This window comes from Hemicordylus capensis, chromosome 1 (genome assembly GCF_027244095.1).
Source record: "Hemicordylus capensis ecotype Gifberg chromosome 1, rHemCap1.1.pri, whole genome shotgun sequence".
In the NCBI taxonomy this organism is placed as follows: domain Eukaryota; kingdom Metazoa; phylum Chordata; class Lepidosauria; order Squamata; family Cordylidae; genus Hemicordylus; species Hemicordylus capensis.
In genome coordinates, this window is record NC_069657.1 from 240,951,301 (window position 1) to 240,969,907 (window position 18,607).

Consider the following 18,607-nt stretch of genomic DNA (forward strand, 5'->3'; position numbering starts at 1 on the left):
ATGTCTATGCTGCCTAATAAAAAATATCTCATGCAATCTAACCAATGAAAACAATTAAAAACAAATCAAGAACCAACTCCAAACCTTGGCTAAAACAAAGATAAGCATTTTAAGGCCTTCTTGGAGGGTGTCAAAGATGTTAAAACTTGTATTTTTGCAGGAAGCGCATTTCTAAGCTCAGGAGCAGCCAAAGAGAAGTCTCAACCCTGAGTCACCATCAGATGAGCTAGCAGCAACTGTAGGCAGACCTCTCCAGATCACCTTAATAGGCGGTGGGCATCATTCAAAGGGAAGTGTTCTCTTAGGTAACTCAGTCCTAAGCTCTTCAGGGCATTAATCACCAGCACTCTGTATTTTGCCCAGAAACATATCAATATGCACCCAATGCAACTTTTGTCAGTCACCTCACACCCACAGGCCTTTGCTTACCATAGATTTCTGGGAACATGAGGAAAATGGTATGGGTGACTGTAGTCTATGAAGGCTTATGCTACAATTTGTTAGTCCTTTAGACAGCACTGGACCCTTTATAAGCTTTTCCCTGATGTTTTATTCATATTTACACTTTATGTTGGGAAGGGCTACAACTCAATGGAAAAGCACATACTTCACATGTAAAAGGGGCCCAGGTTCAATCACAGGTATCTTGGAGGACCTCTAATGGAGATTAGCTTTTAAAAAGTAACAGAATGTGTTTCTGATACCTGTCTGTTATTTCAATTTATCCAATTGATCCAAAAAGCATAGCTGATTGGGGGTGGGGGGAGACCACCACATTTTTAAAAGAAATGTATAATGGCTGAGATTTAGGAAGGCACACAGCATGTATGGCCTTAATACATGATGCACACACATGTGCATGTGTGCACACACACAGAGGCTCCTGAGAGTCATTTCACACATTACATAGCCGCATATTAGGGATGTGCAAACCGTTCGAATTCGAACCACTTCGGTTCGAAGGTTCGAACTCGGACCAAGCAGGGCATTGCATTGGCAATGCTGGTCTGAGTTTGAACCGATCGAGCCAGGTTCAGTTCCAGCCTGTTTGAAGGTTCTAGAGGCCATTTTAGATGTTTTCCTCCATTTTGTGTGACTTGTGTTCCTTGATTTCATTGGCTGAGCTCTTGCTTCCCTGATTGGCCAGATGAGTCTGGCTCTCTGGCTCTGCAATGTGCCAGTCCTTGAGAACTGGTACCCTATTGGCCGGGGGGAGGGCAAAGGTGGGGGCTCCCAAAGGAGGGAGTTTCAAATCCTATTTAAAGCCAAGCCTCTGGCCTAGCAACATAACCAGGGGTGTAGCAAGGTTCCAGTAGGCCCAGAGACAAGATTTTAAAATGCACCCCCCCCACACTGAAGCTCAGCTCATGAAGCAAAGAAATCTAAAATGAGGCTGAATAGTGGTAACAAAAGGCATAGAAATTATATATATATATAATTATATATTATAATTTTTTTATATAACACCTATTTGCCACAATAGAACATTATCTTAAATTATTTTTAAAAGGTTTTGTAAATTGTGGATAATGCAAGTCATTTAATGGTACTAGAGAAAGACATAGCTGGAAAGCTTTTCATTCTGCCCTACCCCCACCCCGGCTGTACATGCCTGCCCGCCTGTGCTGTCCCAGCCTGCCACTGGTCTGGAATTCCTTCTTTTTTCTCCTGACCAGTGTGGGGGCAGAAGATGACCAGGACAACGAGGGGGTAAGTGATTATGTTCTTTTGGTGCCCCCTTTGTCCCCTTTAGTGCTCCTTAAATAGGGCCTCCTTTCGTGTTTGGATGTGGGGAGGTATATTTTCTGTGTTTTTTCTTTACAAGTTGTTTCTTGTTTTTACAGGTTGTTTCTTGTTTTTACAGGTTCTCCCTTAGTTGCCCCCCTCCCATTGTGTATTTTATTACATTATTTTTTATTTTATTGTATTGTAGAGGGTGGAGTGGGTGGGTAGGCTTGTTTTAAAAGGGGTTTTCTTTAAATAGGGTTTCTTTTTTTAAAAAAAAAGGTTCCCTCCAATAGTTGTTTTTTTAAAGGTTCCCCAATAGGCTTTTTTTAAAAATAAAAAAAGTTTCCCCCCACAAATAGGTTTTTAAAAAAATCCCCCTCCATTTTAATTTTATTTTTTTTACATTTTCCCAATTTTTTTAAAAAGCCACAGGGTCTTCGGGAATGTCTGAGCACATTTTATTTTATTTTATTTTATTTTATTTTATTTTATTTTATTTATTTAACATTTATATCCTGCTCTTCCCCCAGGAGCCCAGAGTTGTGTACTACATACCTGAGTTTCTCCTCACAACAACCCTATGAAGTAGGTTAGGCTGAGAGAGAAGTGACTGGCCCAGAGTCACCCAGCTAGTATCATGGCTGAATGGGGATTTGAACTCGGGTCTCCCCAGTCCTAGTCCAGCACTCTAACCACTACACCACACTGGCTCCATGTGGCGAGAAAAGCTCACAGTAGGATGGCAGGCAGAGGTGGGAGGGGTCCCCAAGCTGGTGCAGGAGGCCGGGGTGGGGGGCAGAGAAGACACCATCCTGGGGTCCCAGAGGTCCCCACTGGTGAATTCTTTGGCCCAGGTGAGGTGGTGGCGTGAAGGCTCTCTTATCCGGAGGAGTCTGCTGCCACCAAGCCAGATCCTGGACCAGTGGCGGGTCCATTGTCTGCACCAAGCTGGTGCCCGGTGCAGAGCCTGGCGGTGCAGGGGGTTCTCCTGCCAGGGAAACTTTTTCCGTGGTGGGGTGGAGGGGAGGGGTTTGACAGCTGGCAGTGCAGCCAGATTTTCCCTCCCTCTTCTGGCCCTTCCAACGCCCCTCTCGCCACTCAGTGGGGCCCCCCTGATGATGCCCAGGTCGTGGCGGAGTCCAGTGCTGGGTCCTCCCAGTCTGGCTCAGAGGGGGAAGGGTCTGCTGCTGAAGTGGAGGGGCAGCCCCTCCTCTAGTGAAGCCGGGCCCTTGTTCTTCTGCGAAGGGTGTAAGGGGGTGGGTGACGGCAGTGGGCAAGCACCAGCAGCCCCTCTAGGTTCGCCATCACCCAAGAAGCCCAAGATTGTGCCCAGGGTGCCTGAGGCCACCCAGAGCAGTGATGTTTGGCGGCATTTTGAGGTCCCTCAAGATGCCCCAACTGCTGCTCACTGTGTCCACCGCAGGACACAGGTCAGTCAGGGCAAGGATGCTAAGCATCTGGGGACAACCTTCATGTTGCAACACATGCAATGGTGTCACCCAGATCTCCTTGACTCCACGGCAGTGCTAGTGTAACTCGTGTGCCTGCGACTAGCGCTGTCAAGGGCAGTGCACCAGCTTCCATGAAGCAAGGCACGCTTGCCAGTCAAGCGGTAAACACAGTCGTCAGGCAAGAAGTGCCCTGGTCACGTGGACCCACATCTCCTCACCCGCCTCATAGGGGAGATGATGGCCACTGACAACCAGCTTTTTCAGGTGGTCGAGAATTCCAGCTTCCGCTGGATACTCCAGCTGCTAGTGCCCAACTACACCATCCACTCAAGAACCACATTCAGCTGGAACGTGGTCCCCTCCTTGTACAGGCGTTGCAGGGAGCTTGTGTCAGCCATGCTGCATGCAGCACCGGCTGGCACCAGCGTGCATTTCACCACTGATCTGTGGAACAGTATGAGTGGGATGCATGCTGCTTTCCTGGCCCTGACCACCCACTGGTGTGGCCTGGAGAGAGGGGGGACCTCCAGTGCTGCCTCAGGCTCCAGCGCATCCCACACTGAATTTCAGCACAGGTGGGCTGTCTTGCATGTGGAGACCTTGGATGTCAAACACACCAAGGAGGTGGTGGCAGCCGTATTTGTCTGCCAAACTGAGGAGTTGATAGGTGGTTGCCACCCCTCTCCTGGGGCTTCATTGTGACAGACAATGGCTCCAACGTCATGGCAACGGTAGAGTCAGTTTTGGAGTGTGTGAACATCCGCTGCATGGCACACATGCTCCACCTGACTGTAAGGGACGCCTTTGGCCTCAAGGAGGCAAAGACGTCCAAGAAAAATGGCCACCCCATGGTAGGTGCTGTTGCTGCTACGCTGCGCTTGTGGAGAAGTCCCACAAGATTACAGCCAACTTCCACCAGAGTGAGAAGTCCAGGCACCTGCTTTGCAAGCAGAAGTGTGTCCACGGGCTTCCACAACATCTCATCCCCATGGATGTAGATACCCAGTGGAACTCCACCTTCCTCTTGTTCCAGCACCTGCTGGAGCAGGAGGTGGCCCTTGATGACCTGGTGAGGAACGGGTCCTTGGGCATGTGCGACCTATCCAATGCAGAGTGGAAGCTCATGTCCAAGATGGTGTCGCCACTCGAGCCCTTCCTGTTTGCCACAAAGAGCTTGTGTGGCGACACCACTCCTCTGAGCCAGGCCTTGCCCGTGGCTCTCTTCCTAGAGAAGCTGATGGGTGAACTCCAGACTTCGCTGACCATGCCAGAGGGGCATGCTTTGGCTGGAAGGCTGAGTTGTCAACAGGCTGGTCAATGAGTTGGGTGACAGGGAGGAGTATGTCCTGGCTTGTCTCTGTAACCCGACCATAAAGGGCAATGTCGTTTGAGCCGATGACTTGCCAAGGTGGCGGGACCTCCTGGTTGATAGAGTTAGGGAAGAGGAGGTCACTAGGACTGGCAGAGACCAGGAGGGTGGTGATGGTGTGTCCCACCAGCGTGCGTGACCCACACCCAGCAGCAGCAGTGCGGGCGCTGACCCTTCAGCTCCCACCCTTCTTCCCAGTCTGGCAGCGCGGCATCCCAGGCAGCAGCACCAACACAACAGGCAGTTCTTCCCACTAAATCAGCCCAAAGGTTTAAGCGGATGTGCCTTGGTGCCTTGCCCGGTTTGCAGGAGGCTCGGCCTACTAGGCCCACCAGTGCTGCGCAATGTGTTGCCCAGTACTTGGAGGAGCCTGTGGACGAAGACCCCGAGATGGACTGCGTGCAGTTCTGGGCAACCAACTGCCAAGTCTGGCTGGACCAACCAGCGGCCAGAGCGAGAGGGTGTTTTCACATGCTGCCGATGTGGTAACACCTGCTCGGTCCCGATTGGACCCTGGCTTGGTCAAGCAGCTGGTTTTCCTCAAGGTTAATCTCCCCCTGCTGGGCTACCCCGAGCTGGAAGTTGAGCTGGGTGAGTGATTGGCCCATGGTTGACCCATGGTACCGGTCACCTGCCCGGCAGCAGCTTCCGCTCATCCCTACTCTCCCTGCTTCCTCTTTCAGCCATGCCAAGTCACAGCATGCCCACTAGTGCTGTGACTTGAAAACTGGATACACCCCCCCCCCCGGCGTAACCTGATGCTGAACTAGCTCCTGGTTCCAACTGACCACATCACTCGGGGGCCTGTGGGCACACACAGACTCTAGGCAGTTTGTGCCAGTGTGGCACTGTGTAGATGATGTATAACTATTTTGAAGTGTGTTTTGTTGCTTGTTGTTGTACATAGTTGACTTGCAGGGAGAGGGCAGCGGGATTGCCAAAATGCATATTTGTAAATATTTCAGTGTGTGTAAATATGTGTGTGTGTAGATAGAAGTGTTGTGTGTGCATATGTGTGTGTGAGTGTGTGTGTGCGTGGAGGTTTCTTCTGTTGTGTGTGGGTGGTCGATATTATCAGTAGTAGAGGTTTTTCCTTTCCTTTCTGTAGATAGTGTTTTTGGTCTGGTTTGTGTTGAAAGATAGTTGGTGGTGGTGTAAATATTACTGTACAGCTGCTGTATAGATGGATTTGTATATATACTTGTGTAATGTGTATATATGTATTTGTGAATTGTTTTTATTGTGTGCCCCCGCTTCCCTCTCGTATGGTTCTGCTCACACACACACACACACACACACACACACACACACACACAAATATATATATAGACCAGAAAAACTACTCTGATAGAGATAGACTTGTTAAAAGGACAGTAACTGAAAAAATTCCTGGGGCTGGGGGACCATGAACCCCACCAGCTTGGGGCTGCCTGGGGGGAGTTGTGGTAAAACTCACTATGCCCCCCAGGCCCACTTTGGCATGCCCTGGAACCTCCCAAAGGGGGGGGATGGGGCTGTCTTAAATCCCCATTATTTCCTATGGGAAGAATGCAAAAATGGGAAAAATCTTCAAAAATTCATTAAAAATCACAGAAGTGTCTGATTGCTTTGGGGTTTGGTGGGTCGTTGGCATCCCTGGGTGCCTACTACCCACCCAGGTTTTGTGCCCCTAGATGCTCTACATAGGGAGTAATGGGCTGGTTTGGGTCCCCATTATACGCTATGAAGAACCTTTTCAGAACGGTTCGAATCAGGTTCAAATTCAAACCAAACCGGGGGGAAGGGTTCAAGCAAAACCAAAACCAAACCTACCCACCCTGGTTTGGAGCTGGTTCGAATTCGAACCAAAAAGGCCAAGCCGGTTTTGTGCACATCCCTACTGCATATCTGTTTTTGCCATGGAGTTCACACTTGACAGGGAGTGGCAACCTATCTCGATGCTCCAATTATTAGACCTGTGTGATGTAAGAGTTTACAAATATACTTCTTGACAATTGCACTTTATGTGAATATATGTACTACACCTAAAAAAACCTAGGTGTACAAGTAATGTACTTGTACTAAGGTGGCCTTAGACAGTTGGTATTGTTCATATGGTCTTCTAAAGAAGCTGTCAAACTTCAGTGCTCTTTACAGTCAAAGAGATTTAGAGAACATGGATCAGATTAGGCCCCATTCAAAACCCAGACCAAAGAGGACAGTTTCCAGATTCTTTGTTATAGAATGCTGCATTATACACATATACCAAAAAATCCTTTTCTTCCTATGCTTTTCCAGTATCTCATGCAGATGGTTGCAAAGTGTTTACAGCAATGAAAAGAATGAGTGGAGGGCAGAATAATATATGTATATTCGTATGTGTCTCAGCAACAAAATGTTCTGCAGCTTTTGTGGCAATATGTAGGCGTAGCCTCTTATAAGCTGAGTGGCTTGTTGGGGAGAGAGAAAACCACACAAAAGGCATAGGCAGTTTCCTCACATACCTGGCATGTTTATAAACCCAGTGCATAAAGATCTGTGATGAGGATACATGTCTCTGCTAGATGCATGGAGGTGTGTGTGTGTGTGTGTGTGTGTGTGTGTGTGTGTGTGTGTGTGTGTGAAAAGAATAGCCTTTTCCCTGCCTAAAAAAAATTACAGCACTGTGTCTGTGACAGACTTTACATAGTGAAACAAGCCAATGTATTTAAGCCCGTATATATTCAGAAATTCAACCAACAATTTTCAGAAGGATTTCCTTTATTCTTTATAACTTTAATGAAGGCAAGGGCTGAGAATATTTAGGTGTCTTTGTTTTATTACTGCAATTCTGACAGGTGATCTAGGTAAGCCAAGGTTATTAGTTCTGTGGAAACTCCTGTAGCTGAAATGACTGGGCTTAAGTGAGAGTCTCCACACCTCAAGTACTTATTCAGAATGCAGCCATCACAATGAACTTCCACAATGGCACCCCATGGCTGTGACATCATGCCCAAGAAAAGCCACAACATTGTACAGTAGAATGGAATGAAAAAAACACATGCAAAAAATCACCTGCATATGAAATACCCATTCCCCTCCATGTGTATGGAGAGGTGAGAAAAGCAATGTGCCTTACCTTTTGACTGCAAACAAGTCAAACCAGAGGAGTATATCACGACACGTTAGAAAGAAAAGGCTGGAGAATCTGCAAAATGAGTCCCCACCACCCAAAAAAGAGTAATTAATATATTGGATACTTCTGTACCCCCCAAACCCTAAATAATCTACAAATTCCACCCCCAACTGCATGCAAAATGAACAAGGAGAAAACCACAAACACAACGATCCCATGTAATACAGACATTTGCACACCCTATGCCTTATATTCACAGCTTGAATCCATCCATTTGCTCATTCTGTACCTAATTTACAGCAGGAAGGGCTCCTGAACATCAACATACTGCAGATTTTTAAAAAGGCATTCAAAGAAAGCTGACGGTTTGAAACAAAGGAAAAAATCATTACCAGCTCCCGTGCTGCAATACCACAACAGCATATCCTTAAATAACTGCAGCACAACCATTCTCCCAAAGCATTAGTATCCGTGAGCTTGCTGCCTATCTCCAGACAGACACAGTCTGCCAGCCACCAGCTTGTAGCTTCTGTATGTGTGTCGGGGAAGAGGAAAACTGCAAATTAGATAAAGTCCCCGCAGTGGTGAAAAGGAAAAGAGGCCGAGTGGGAGACACAGAGGGAGCTCGCCGGCCACAGAATTTTCCAGAATGACGGCAAGGCAGCCAGCTCCGCCATCATTTACTTACAATAGGATGCTGCACTTGCCTCCGCTCAAGCAGTCTGTCAAAAGGGTTCCTGGTATCAGATGCCTGACAGGCATTTTAATTGCAACCAACCAAAATGTGCCCTCAGGAATCAGGCCTCTAATCCCAGGAATATCATCAACTGGTTTCTTTTTGTGTCACTGCCAAATGCACACATAGACAACAAAACCCTGTAAATTTAATGTAAGTTTATGAATCCCAATCCCAAAGATGTTTTCTGTACAGTATTATGTACTGCTGAAAAGCACACCTCTTAGAACTGTGCATACTAGACAGCATATATTTTCCCTTTTTATTTTCCTAGGTAAGTTTGGAAATAAGTATAACTGATTGTAACAGAAGATATACCGTATGAGACAATCGTTTAGGCATTATTATGGCTAGGAAAAAGGTCATTCCACAGGTAAAGGTTGCAACGGAATTTCTGTCATAACCTAAATGTCATTGCCACAGTCCCAGCCAAATAGACTAGATTAGCCACTTACCCTCCAGTGGAGACTGAACAAAGGAAGACTGACTGACATCCAGACTAACGCAGCATTCATGCTAATAACACTGTGTTGGTCCTAGCAGGGAGGGGTGATATTTGTTGACTCTCCTTCACCCTGAAGCCCACTGTGCCTTCTGAAAAAATGTGTCTAAGAGCTGTGTAACCTTCAGGCCAGGGACATACTTTGGTAGGCACAGTGGGCTTCAGAGCAAAGGGAAGATTGACTGAAATCACCCCTAGTACCAGCACGACATTAGTCTGAATATCAGCCATTGTACCCAAGCAGATAAAAATAACTTAGCTGACTGACAGTTTCAAAGCTTTAAATGTCCCAGTGAACTAGGGGTGTCCAAGCCGGCTCAAAGTTGAGCCAGATTAAACTCAAACTGGCTTGGCTCGAAGGTTCGACCTTGAACCCGACTCGGGCCTGGTTTGAAGCCCCTAGCGTGAGTTTAAAAGTTTTTTAAATTGTTACTCACAGCAACAGTGGCGGGGAGGGAGACGGTGGCTCCACTGACTCCCGCTGGCCTCCTCCCAAGTGTCCAGGGCCCGATTTGTGCTAGTTTGTGCCGGTTCTGACCTTCTTTGACCTGGGTCATGCAAATGGCCAGTACATATGCATGGAGGTCAAACAAATGGTCCCCACGCTTGTGCAGAGACCCGAAATGGGCCAAAGAAGGCCTGAACTGTCATGAATTGGGTCCTGGCCACTCAGGGGGAGGCTAGCAGGGGTCAGGAGAGCCACTGTAAGTAACAATTTTTAACACTTTTTCACGTGTGGTAGGTGCTTTGAACCAGGCCTGAACCGGTTCGAATTCAAACTGAGCCAGTGGCCTGGTTCTGGGGGCGGGGTCAAGACCAAGCCAGTCCAGTCTGGGTTGGATTTGAATCAAACTGGAAAACCCAGTTTTGTGCACACCCCTACAATGAAACACTTGGGATTATGTTTGTGTATACAGCTCAGGTTAGCCAAATATTTTTGATTTTTTTCCCCCTTTTAAGTGGAGAGGAAGACAAAGGGCAATGGATGCTTGCATCACCTGTCTTTCAGAATTAGACCCCATGAAGCTGTGTCTACTGAGGCTCAAAAATGCAGACAAATAACTGTCAACTTATGGCAACACGTTTAGGAATAGTATTTTCTGATATGTTTCTGCTAGGCATCCCAGCACTTTCCTCCCTTTAGGAAGTCAAGAGGAAAAAATTGGGACAGCTAACCTCCAATTAGTCAGCATTCCATAGACCCTTTTTTGAGAATATGTCCCAATGAACTCAGAAGGGTTTATTCTGGAATGAAAATGCACCGCACCGCAAAAGTGTTTTCTCAAGTGAGGCAGAAACTAAATATTCCAACATAGACACAGCTGTCGCTGTGTCTGGTTGCCTCCTCCTATTCCCTAACTTCTAATACTCAGTGTCAGGAACTGGGTAAGTTGTCTTTCCTACTTGCACTCTATATCACTGGCTTGTCACAAGGAAATGCACAATATCAACAAATCAGGAGATGAAGCTAAGTTGTAGCAGATGCTATGGAGCAAAAGAGGGAACTAAACCAATGGCTACCTCTATTTTAGAAGCAAAAGTGCTAAACATAGATATATCTAATATAAAGCTGCCTTGGCCTCACTGACTGACTGATTGACTGATATGAAATTTCCAGACCAAACCACAACAGATAGAAACATATCATATTTACAGGTCGGTTCCAGACCTTGCACAGCCTACCACAAAAACCCCCAAACCCAGAAAAATGCATTACTTTCCCAAAAACACCAAGAAAAGCTCTCCCATTGGAAAGCATGGGGAATGAGGCCTGATCGAACTAGGAAAAGACTAGAGTCACACCAAGATAAGAAGTTATGATGCTTGCAAACTCCAACCCCTCACTGACTCACTCACAGACTAACATGAAACTCCCAGACCAAACCACAAAAAGACAGAAACATGCCATTTTTGCATGTAGGTTCAAGACCTTGCCAAGGCCACGAAAACATCAAAAACCATGGAAAAACATATTAATGCCTCCTGAAAATGTGGGGAAACTCACTCATTGAGCATGGGTCATGAAACTTCATAGAGTTAGAAAAAGTCTAGAATCGCAGTGACATAAGTTGTTCATCCATTCATTCATTTCATTTATTTACGGTCAACGACCAAATAAGCACTACAGCAAAAAACAATACAGTAACATAAGTAAAAATTTAAAAACCGGTTTGCAGTCACCTTATTTTACATGCCTCCAGACAAAAACAAGCAATCCTATGGGTGACTTCTTCATGCTTATCTTCCAAAAAATAAACAATAAAATGTTCCTCAGACCAATAGAAGTGTTTCTTTTTATAGGGATCGATCTGAATAGCAATAGCAATAGCACTTACATTTATATACCGCTCTATAGCCAGAGCTCTCTAAGCAGTTTACAATGATTTTAGCATATTGCCCCCAACATTCTGGGTACTCATTTTACCGACCTCGGAAGGATGGAAGGCTGAGTCAACCTTGAGCCCCTGGTCAGGATCGAACTTGTAACCTTCTGGTTACAGGGCGACAGTTTTACCACTGTGCCACCAGGGGCTCTTAGAATGAACAATATCATAAAAAGAGCAGTTAAACAAAATATGTGTTAATGTTTCCACCTCAGCAGTTCCACATGGCCACAAACGTTCCTCCAAGGGGGTCCCTCAAAATCCATCCTCCAAAACAGCTGAAGGGAGGACATTAAAACGGGCTTGAGAAAAGACCCTCCTCAGCCTTGGTGTAGGCAAGTGTGTAAGGTATGCAGCTGGCCTCGGGTAATTTGAGAAGCCAAGATAATAATATCTAGAAGAAATCAGGCTAAGGTCACTCTGCTTTTCTCTATCTCTTATCCCCTGTGTAATGATTTTTTTTTTTTTTGCCTGATCATAATTTAACGATCATATATATTGCTCTGAGAGACCCCAATTACCCAGGGTGTCATATATATTCCTCCCCCAAGTAGAACAGAAATCATCCACCAAAGTTAGTGAGCCTAACCTTTGGGGGCAGCTGTTAAGTTTAAGCCAATATAAAACCGCTTGCAGCCGGGCCTGGGCAATTAATCTAATAATACCTGCTTCCAAATGCAAAGCTGCATTTGGGATGCAGCTGGGAAGTTGGAAGATGTCCCGTAAGAACCTTGACTGAACAACTTCAAGAGATTTTAAGTTCCCAGATTAAAAAATCTGGGCACCATACAGCATCTGAGCCTGAAGTTTCACCTGATATACCCTTAGCACTGCCGGGATGTTCTGAGCACCTTTAGAGTTTTTTGTGTTGTGTTTTGTTTTAATTTATAGCTGCAATAGATCTTTGAGGATTTGCAGTCACAAACTCACAATGTGGTCTCCAGGAATTCCTCAAATGGAATATGAGGCCCAGATACTTATATGTTTTGACTTGCTGAAGGCTCCTACCATTAATTGACCATTTATAAGATCTCCTACGCTTACTGAAAACCATTATATATATATTTAAAATATTGATGGACAACGCCTCCTCTTCACAGTACTTCGCAAGGGCTTAAGTTGTTAATATGCTTACAAACTGCAAGCCATTTTACTAGTATACAAGAGAACCTCTGTGGGGGAATCAGGCGGGTAAAGGCTCAACACCATGGGGATTGAGTGGCTGCCCTCCGCGAAAACCAAGCTGCGGGGCTTGCAACCCCGAGCAGCCCTGACCTTAAGGGCTGCTCTGCCCAACCCAACTGAACCTGGCCGCTCGGGGTGAATAGCAAGATGACACTGGAAAACATCGGCATTACTCGGGACATCAGAGGTGTCTTGTGAGAGCCCGGGGAGGTCTTGTGAGACTTCAGTCTGAGATCTTGGCCGGACCCGGGAACTTGTAAGATTTGCTCCATTTGTTGGGGAGTATTTAGAGGCCAGCCTGCTGATGACGAGTGGCTAGATCCTGAGGAAAGCTCACCCTGGTAAGAGCTCTTTGACTTGGTCTGAGGCACAGGGCGTCATCCTTCCCCTGAGGGTATTGTGGAGTGAACAAGTCCTCACGGGGTATAAGAGCACCCCTCCCACAACCACTCTGAGGCCAAACTGAGCCAGTCTAGACTCCACCAACCCTCTCATGTAGCCATGAGGAGCATAACAACCCCATTATCCATGGGGGTTCCATGCTGGTGTGTGTGTGTGTGTGCAGACGGTGAAACCGTAGATAATGGGGCACTAGGGCAATGGGAATTGGGGCATTAGGTTCCTGAGGCAGCAGGGGGGAAAGGGGAAAATGGTGCAAAAGGGTAGCAAAAATGGGATGAAAAACAAACTGTGGAGAAAATGGGCATGCCCTACCATGCTCTGTGTATCCCCAGCTGTCCAGCAATGCACCCAAAAAGATCCAATAGCAAGCAAGTGATTACATTAATCAGCTTATTATTTGCAAGACCTCTGAGGGCTGTAACCAGTCATACACAGGAACTCAGCTAAATGCCCAGCTCTCCTTTGGTTAACTCAAATTCTGAGAGACATTTAAAAACTTAGTTTCAATATGAAGTTTCTACTCTCCCTTTCAGCATCAGAATTTAACTATGAAAATTTAACTTGAGTAACATATCTGGGACAAGGCTGCTCAGGAGCAAAGTGCTTACCATAGCTGAAATTATTTAAATCAGTTTTTTAAACAGCAATCTTGTCTAGTTTAGACTATGATTGTATGCCATGTTTTATTTTTAAAAGATACAAGGTGCAGAAGCCTTCCTTCCATCTTTGTATTCTGTTTGTCCTTGAAGTAAAAGGCAGGACCACATAGACTACTACAACCAGGGATGTGAACTGAATTGTACAGAGACTGAGGAATAAGTAGAGCTCTTTCCCCACAATTCTTCATCATAGATAGCATATCTCATGGGATTGCATCAGAGCCGATGTAAAAGTCGTAAACATGTGTTTTAAAGGGCATGGTTATACCTGGCACCTCATTTTCCCCCCAGAAAAAAATTGAAGACTGCTCTTTAGGATGGTTCAGAAGCTTCAGCTGGTCCAGAATGCTGCTACAAGGATGCTAATGGGCGCTAGTCGATTCTCAAGTATTACACCCATCCTGTGGCAGCTCCATTGGCTGCCAGTTTGCTTTTGAGCTAGTTTCAGAGTGCTGATGTTGACTGTTAAAGCACTGCATGGCTTTGGACTGGGGTATCTGTTGGACTGCATTTGCCCATATGAATATGCCAGGTCCCTTCACTCATCATCTTGAGCTCTGTTTGCAGCCCCACCATTTACTGAGATTCAGCTGGTGGGGACAAGTGGCGGGGCCTTTTCGGTTGTGGCGCCTTGGTTCTGGAATGCCCACCCAGAAAAACTTGATCATGCTCCCTCCTTTAGGGTTTTGGTTTTTTAAAAAGATCTTAAAACCAACTTGTTCAGAGAGGCCTTTTAATGTGTTTTATTACATCCCGGTGGGTTTTTAATTTTAATTGGGTTTGTTTTTATTGTTTTTATTCTACATTGTGTTTTATTTGTTGTGTTAAATATTATATTACCTTAACTGTTTTACTGCTATGAGCTGTCCCAAGCAGTATTGCACTGGAGGGGTGGGATATAAATATTTTACTAATAAAAATAATAGTTCATTGACTGAAGGCCTTTATACCACTGATTATGTGGTATTAAAATGTGCTTTTTTTTTTTTACATTATTTCAAATTTGGAACTGCTTCCTAAAAGAAAAAACCCTACAACCTCCAAACATTTAAACTCCCCCCCCCCCCCCACTCCATGAAGATTAAGTATTCCCAGACAAAAACATTTTAAATTATGGCTACACAAATCTCAGAAAGGTGGATATTCCACAAATACTACTAATAATAATAATAATTCAGGGATAGAGCAGGCTGTACTGCAGGCAAAAGACGCAGATTCAATCCCTAGGTAGGGCAGGGAAAGGCTTTTATCTGAAGCCCTAGTCATTGTTAACAACACTAAATTCAATGGACCAATGGTATGATTCAGTAGAAGATAGCTTCAGATGTTGTGCTCACTTGAACATATTTTGGCAACACTAGTTGCATATTCTGACATTCCAAGGGAAAGACGCCCAGCATACCATTTTCCCCTCTCAAGGAAACCTACATCTTCAGGCACCGAAACACATACACAATGGATGCTGTACTGCATTCAGTGGGGGGAAACACTCTAAAGATAGTTTGCTGTGAGGAAGGTTAAGGCAGAAGCCATCACTATTAGCCATCTCTATGGTTACTGGTATAGAAAAAAGTTCACACATTAGAAGAAAGGAGCAGCGGGGGGGGGGGGGAGAGCAAGGAACAATTTCAGCAAGTGTAGTCAACCTCAGCAGGTATGAAAAAGAAAATAAACAAATAAAACAAAAGCTTAAAAAACCATTCTGGAAAATTTCAGTTGAATAAGGCCTGTTTTTCTTCCCCTCACCTTCTTATGTTTCTATAGAGAGAGACAACATGCAATCTTCCCATCTCATTTTGGCAGGGTGTCTATTCAAGTCCTTGTGAATTGGACTGCTCACTTCCTTGAACTTGATTGAACCTCCCAGACTGTGTTGTCAGCAGATTTCATCATCTTGCTAATACTGATACACTGCCTCTCCCTGCCTATTGACACTGCAACCAGCATTGGTCTTTCTGTTCATGCTTGGGTTCTTCAGTTCCAAGAACATGCACAGTTTCTGCAACAGTGTCTCTTTTGCACATCCTCTCCCCATCCCCGCCCAATTCCAGAATTCTTTTTTCACGTGCTTGTATTATATTAAGGTGGAGACACTACATATACATAGACAAAATCTGTTCAGCTGATAAAGCAATGCTGGCAGACAATCCAGTTTATGGGGGTGTTGGGGTTCACCCAGACACTGACCCAGAGGAGCCTTAGGTGAGGAAATAGTCAATAAAATGCCCAGCTCAAAAGCCAACTACCCACATCACTCAACACTTAACATTTGCATTGATGCAGATGTTTCAGAATTGTGCACTGGCATTAAGGTCTGCGTTCCATCCTAAGCACCAGGGGCATTTTCAATCATGTTGTTTTGTCACGGCAAGCTTCAAGTTTATTACAGTTCATGACCAAATCAGAATAACATAGGGCCATAATAAACACATACATAAAACTAATATAACACATTTACCTTTCATAAATCAAACTAGATAAACTCCCACATGCTTTGATTGATTGATTGATTGATTGAATATACTGCCTGACTCCAAAGGCTCTAGGTGGTTCACAAACTCCAGCTTAGAACCTTTTACAATCTCTTGGCAGACTCTAATAGTCGCGGCACAAAAAATTAGCAACATTGTGGGCTAATTGCATCTGCCTTCCTGTTTGCTAAAAGAAAGGAAACAGAATTTTGCTGAACATCCTGGTAGGTATATTAAAAGTGGTGTAATAGGGCTGCTACGTAGTTCTCTATAAAAGGGACAATAAAGCATCACATGTCCGATGGTTTCGATCTCACCTGATCATGGGCAAATCCATTCTTTGTAAGGAATATTATGAAACCACCTTTCAATAATACAGGTAGAAGAACATTAAATCATTCTCTAGAGAAAGATTTTCCATGTTTAGCAATTACAAGGGTGGTAAACTAATTAGATGGTTCACTTCTAGATCTCTCTATACAAGCCTTAATATAATTAGAAATTTAAATCTTTCTGAAATTCAACCTCAGATATATGCTGTTTAATCACTTATCTGGCCTGATTGTATCCCAGTGATGTCAACATCTCTACAGAAAGACCATAATTCAAAGGTTTTCTCAATGGAGTCTGCTTCCATTTTGACTGAAACTTATCACCCAATCTTAATGCTGCTAAACTTACTGGGCCGAACTGGACCTTTAACCAATAGCTGAGAATTATTACCCAAGCTTTTGCTTCTACTCTCTGTAGCCCTGTCTCTATCCGCAGGGCTGCGTTCGACATTCACCTGGGAACCTGCAAAATTGCTCTTAAAAATTTGGAATGTACCCTTTCAAGTTCTGTATAATTAGGGTATGGGCCAAGTTGTGCCCCTTATAACAGTTGGGATAATGGTTTATCTCCAAATAGTCTTATAGCTGCTGGAACGAACTCACCTCCCTGGGAACAAAAAAAGCTTAAGATGGCTTCCATGCTTCTTTGCACTGACAATACATGTTCCATATGAGCCTTCAGCTTAGCTGATCTGTGGAATACAACTCCCAGATATTTAAAGCATCTAACTTGATTGATCTTATTACTGTTGATATTCCAGTTATACAATGGGTCTTTTTGTGAAGACCATGATCTTAGTTATAGGCGCTATAGGCCACCTCTAGCCTCAAAGGCAGGATGCCTCTGAGTACCAGTTGCAAAGGAGTAACAGCAGGAGGGAGGGCATGCCCTCAACTCCTGCCTGTGGCTTCCAACGGCATCTGGTGGGCCACTGTGCGAAACAGAATGCTGGACTAGATGGGCCTTGGGTCTGATCCAGCAGGGCTGTTCTTATGTCCTAATGTTAGTCTTCTGATAGTTTATCAGAAGATGGTCTTCTCTACAATATTGCACAAGGATTCTGAGTGCTTTCCGGAGCCCTACAGGGGTTTGTGATATAATTGTCACATCATCGGCATAGAGCAAGATTGATATACTTTTGCCATCCAATTTGCGGGGGTGCAAGTCTGTTCCATCCAACCACTTTACTAATGAATTAATATAAAAATTGTTTTAAAATGAGCCAAGATGCATCCCTGCCTGACTCTCTTCTGCACTCTAACCAGGCTAGAAAGAAGGCCTTGTGGGCTAACAAACAGAGTGGTGTTTTCATACAGCTTTTATATTAGTCAGAGCAGCAATTTGTCTATAGTAGAGGCCTTTAACTTTTCCCATAGTATCGCTCTGGAGACTGAATCAAAAGCGCATCTGAAATCCACAGAGGCCACAAAGAGAGTTGACTTGGGTTTAACTAATATACTTTTCTCCCAAATGCTGTAACACCAGCACTTGATCTACAGTAGATCTTCCAACACTAAATCCCACTTGCTCCTCCACTAAAATATTTTCATTGTCCAACTTCTCTTGTAATTTCTCACATAAGTGACTTGCATACACTTTACTTATTATACTCAGTAAGCGTATCGGGTGTTAATTAGCCGAATCTGCCTTGTTGCCTTTTTAAAATATGGGAACTATTACTGCAAAACCCCAATCTTTTGGTAAATACGTCAACTTATCTATAAATATTAATAGAGAGGCCACAATAGGTGCCCACCAATCGGCGTTGGCTTTAATTAGTTCAGGGGGATATAAGATCACTACCTGCAGCCTTACCAGATTTCAGAAGGTTTATCACCCCCATTCACTCAATATGGTCAGCTAAGTTACATGAGGTAAGAAAATAATCTATAGTAGACATTTTTGACTCAGACCAGTATGTTTACTCAGGGCAATAACTCCCAAATGCCTTATTCAGAATGCATAGGTCCAAACAAATACCATTCATGGGTAGAACCATCCACAAAAAGGGAATGTATAAATCTCCCCATACTCTGCAACATGGTGGCTTCCTTTTTGTTCCAAGTACCATTTTCCTTAAGTCATTTCCTACTCGTACCAAAGCATGAAATTCCCTCAAAAACACAGGAAGCTTTCAGTCCTCATTTTCCTGACAGGGTAATTCTTTAAGATCAGGCTATAACAGAGACCAATAACTAGAAGCCTCAGAGTCAAATTCATTCCTCTGAGGGGTACCCCCTCCTGCAAAGTTGCTAACACAGAGATGAATGGCACAGAGATGAGGGGTGGGGAT

At 44.7% G+C, this 18,607-nt stretch overlaps 1 protein-coding gene across 25 annotated transcripts in view; it reads right to left on the reverse strand.

Moving 5' to 3' along the window:
- Nucleotides 1-18,607, reverse strand: part of LOC128339534 (microtubule-associated protein 2-like) — a 415,175-nt gene that overhangs the window by 240,700 nt on the left and 155,868 nt on the right. For 20 of the 25 annotated variants that reach the window (XM_053283635.1, XM_053283631.1, XM_053283632.1 and 17 more), the window contains one exon: nt 7,646-7,714. The exons of 2 other annotated variants lie outside the window; for them this stretch is intronic. The gene's annotated coding sequence lies outside the window, so the exon portion shown is untranslated. Of the gene's footprint in view, nt 1-7,645; nt 7,715-8,034; nt 8,266-18,607 lie in introns of those variants that run through there. 3 more of the 25 variants (XM_053283641.1, XM_053283633.1, XM_053283639.1) reach the window with 1 other exon arrangement.